Source organism: Hyaena hyaena, unplaced genomic scaffold (genome assembly GCF_003009895.1).
Source record: "Hyaena hyaena isolate Hyena2069 unplaced genomic scaffold, ASM300989v1 scaffold_1467, whole genome shotgun sequence".
Classification (NCBI taxonomy): domain Eukaryota; kingdom Metazoa; phylum Chordata; class Mammalia; order Carnivora; family Hyaenidae; genus Hyaena; species Hyaena hyaena.
In genome coordinates this window covers 88991-93035 of record NW_024082101.1, presented here as the reverse complement: position 1 = coordinate 93035, position 4045 = coordinate 88991, and positions in this window count along the sequence as shown.

Genomic DNA, 4045 nt, shown 5'->3' with positions numbered 1-4045 from the left:
CTAATATATATGGTATACTACCTGCATTTCTTAGGTCCTTACTAAAGATTAGGTATTCGCATTCAAGGAAACAAATATATACTTAAATATCAAATATTGAAATAACACTAAATTAACCACAATTACACTCTACACCCATTGTTGACCTTTAAAACACTTTCATTATCACATGGGAAAAATGAAGAGTGCTTATATTTGTGGAAGAATTGGTAGGGATAGAATTATGAGCCAGGAATCCAAATTAATGTAGAAATAAAAGAATTGATAGCGCCACTATGTTTGTATTCTTTTGATTTATCATTTATTGAGCATCAGAAATGATTTTAATTTGGGCTCCATAACTCATGATTTCAATATTCTTTTCAGGCATTTGACACTACAAGTTGCTTAATAGAATAAAAATATGGACCTTGCCCAGGGAGCATGATCTACATTTCAAAGTAAAAGAAGATTGGAAAAAAAAAAAAAAAGTTACTCAGTAAGAGTATAGGGGGGAAATTTAACAGTGCATATCACACAACCTCATAAAATACCTCTGAGTCAGAGAATATTCAGGCAGTGTAAAGCTCTGATATAAAGCATTTTGCAATTCCAATTTCAGATGTTCTGCCAGTGAAATGAAATCCTCCATGGACATAGTGATGTACAGTACATATCTCTTACTATCCCATGGACTATCAAGAAATACTTCTTGAATAACATAAGTCTGGCACTCTGCTAGCCACAAGGGCAGACATGAAGACTAGGACATGGTCTTTTTATACATAGCTGAACATATCAGGTGGAGAAAAATGTATCTCCATATATAGTAGATTTCTCTTTGCATGCTCAAATCTATCATCAAGTCCTTCCAGGATTTTTTTTTTTTTAATTTGATTTTTGAATGATACACGTTCTCTTCTACTTCTAAGTCTTTGTTCACTTTTGTTCTGCCTGGAATGTTCCTCTCCATCTCTACTAATTTTGTTTTCCTGGTGGACCCTGTTTAGCTTTGAGGTTTAAGTGGAGAAATTACTCCTTCATGTAAGCCTTTCCCCACCTTATCACAGATTATTTCAGCTACTACGGTTATATAGAACAATCCATCCTTCCTCCAGAACAATGTTTGTCACATTTTTATTGGTAACTGCACGCTTTTATCTTCCCTGGTAGCTTATATTTCCCATGGGGACAAGAACTTTGTATGTTATTCTGCACAAGATAATGGACTTAATACATATCTACTGAATGAATAAAAAAATGAATTCTACCTGATAATTTGGATTAAATGCTAAAAGCACACTAGGATGAAATAATTTATTTTGGAGGAAGACTCCAATAATTAATTTTTGGAGTTCATATTGAGTATTGACTCTTTCACATGGGTCTTTTAGACATAACTAGGAGTTTACCAGGCAGGATAAAGAAAAGAGAATTTATGGATAGAAAGACAGCATTTATAAGGACTAAAGGATATTTTCCAAGATTAAGTTGGAAAAATTCCTTGTAAAGAATAACAGTTTGTGAAGACAGATTCTAAAGGGCTTAATAGAATATGTGAAGGAATTGGATCAAGATGGATGAAGCATCATAGTATCACAGAAGTTCTAAGTCAGTTAACGGGTGATTCAGAAAGAAGACAACATTTAATTTAAATAAAATTTGGACAGGCTTCATTACTGCAGGATTTCTCAGAGCTATTTGCTATATCAATACACTACACAATGTAATTTACCATAAAGTTATGTATAAAGGGAGCCTTTTTAATTTATTTATTTATGAAGCACTCTTCTTTTTTCCATGGAGCATTATGAAAGATTTGTGTACACAGAACACATGTTGAGAATCAGCAGTATAGTGCAATGATTCTCAACTGGGGTAGTGTTTTTTTTGTTTGTTTGTTTGTTTACCTCGGAAGATATTCAGCAATATCTGGAGATATTTTGAGTCATCTTAACTCCATAGGTCAGGAGTTGGTACTGATTTCCAATGGGTAGAGGTCAGGCATGCTGCTAAAACATCCTACAATGCTCAAGACCATCCTCACAACAAAGAATGACCCAGTCCAAAGTATCAGTAGCCTGAAATTGAGAAAGCCTAGTGAGGTAGAAAGGGAAACAGCTGGACTTGAAGTCTCCATTTTGCTGTTTAATAACTATTTGCTAATTATTTAATCTGGTCTGGTCTCATATTTTTCACTGAAAAAAAAAGAAATAAATTTGTTTTTAATTTGGAAGGTAAAAGTTATTTAAGAAAGATGATGTATATGAAATTTATATGGTAGAATATGTGCCTCGGACCAGTCATTGCTTCTGTTAACAAACTCTACTCCACAGACACACCAGTGGGATGTGTTTCAAAAGTTCAAACTTAGGAACCTATCTCTGCCAGTAACAACAATTAGAATCCTAAGAATGGGCAGATGATCCAAACTGAGTATTAGTGTCTTTCCTAAGAATTCCAAACTTGATAGAAAATAATACTTTTTCTGCCTTGTCAAGAGACTGTGATCCAGTTGTACTGGACATGCCTAAAGCTCTTTTACAGTGTGAGAGTCTGAAGCTGGCATTGAGAGTAAAGCAAATATGAGAGATATAGATGGACAGACTGAGTTTAAGCCCTGCAGCCAGTCATCTCTGAAGCCAGTAATCTGAGTTAGCAAAACTCAATATATCTTCTATTTTCCTTACCTAGCTAATTGGTTTTCTGTCACTTTCAAGCAAAAGAGTACTAACTAACACAGATACAATTATTATTTACTCTGTAGGAAATGGAGAGCTCTTATGTTTTCTAACATACATTAAACTAGAGTTACCCTAAGTCATTGCCTTGATCCCATAATAAATTAGGTTGCTCTAGGAAAAAATATTAAAATGTTTCACAGAAAATAATGCAAATCAAATTATAGAGTTATAACACTAGGCTTCCCAAACCCCATGTTAGTTGTTGAATTTCATATGGTATATATTAATTTTTGAAGACCAGTTGATCTCAAACTTGTAGTAATAAAAATATTTTATTCTGTATTCTATATTAAAAAATTTAGTCTCTAATTTTAGTTATTTATGATCACTGGTACTTAGGTGACCTGTACTGACTTCCCCAAGAAAAAGTCTTAAAAAGCCAAAAACATCATATAAAGAATTGGAAAATATAGTGACTATGATTGTTGCATAGTAGAAAGCTAGAATAATAAAATAATTTTAAGGCATTTTGAACTACTTTGTTTATTTACCAAATATTTGTTTATTAGGCATGCACCCACTAAGTGTCAGTTACTATGGTGAAAACCTAGTATGTTTATCTTAATGGTGAAAACAAATACTGGGTAAGACAAAATCTTTGTATTTTGTGCTATTAGGCAATAAGAAATTGTGACACAAACAAGTATAAAAGTGGCCAGCAATCAGTTCTTAAGAAGGAATATTTAAGCTGATTTCTGAAAGGAGAGAAGTTAGGCAGGAAGAATATTCCAAGATGTTTGAATACTTGATGTAAAGGTCTTTAGAAAATTAGTTTTGTTGTAGTGGAGAAATACACAATAAAAGGATGGAGAAGATAGAAAAAGGTATGTAAAATCTGGATAAAAAAGAGATTAATTAAAAATATTGTGCCAGTCTTGCCTTTGAGTGATACTCACACAAACTACCAAAAAGAAGAAAAATAAGTAGGAAAGCAAGCAAAAAATTAGCATTCCCCATATGATGTAAATAGGACCTATTGTTCTAGAACATAGTATTCAAAATATCCAGACTACAATTCAAACTTACTCTATCTATGAAAGAAATATATCATATCATATTAAATATATCACATTGAAATAATAAAAAAGACAACAGATACTTATTAATTTTGAGATATTTGTATAAGACATCTGTATAAGATATTGGAATTATTTGAAAAAAGACTATACAGTCATAATAACCAAGCCCTAAGAAGTAAGAGAAACACTCTTCAAGTGAACTGAACAATACCAAATCTTGGCACAGAAACAAAAAATAAAAAGAAGTAAGTGGCAGTTTTTGAACTAAAGATAATGGATTGGCCTTCATAGAAGAATGGGATT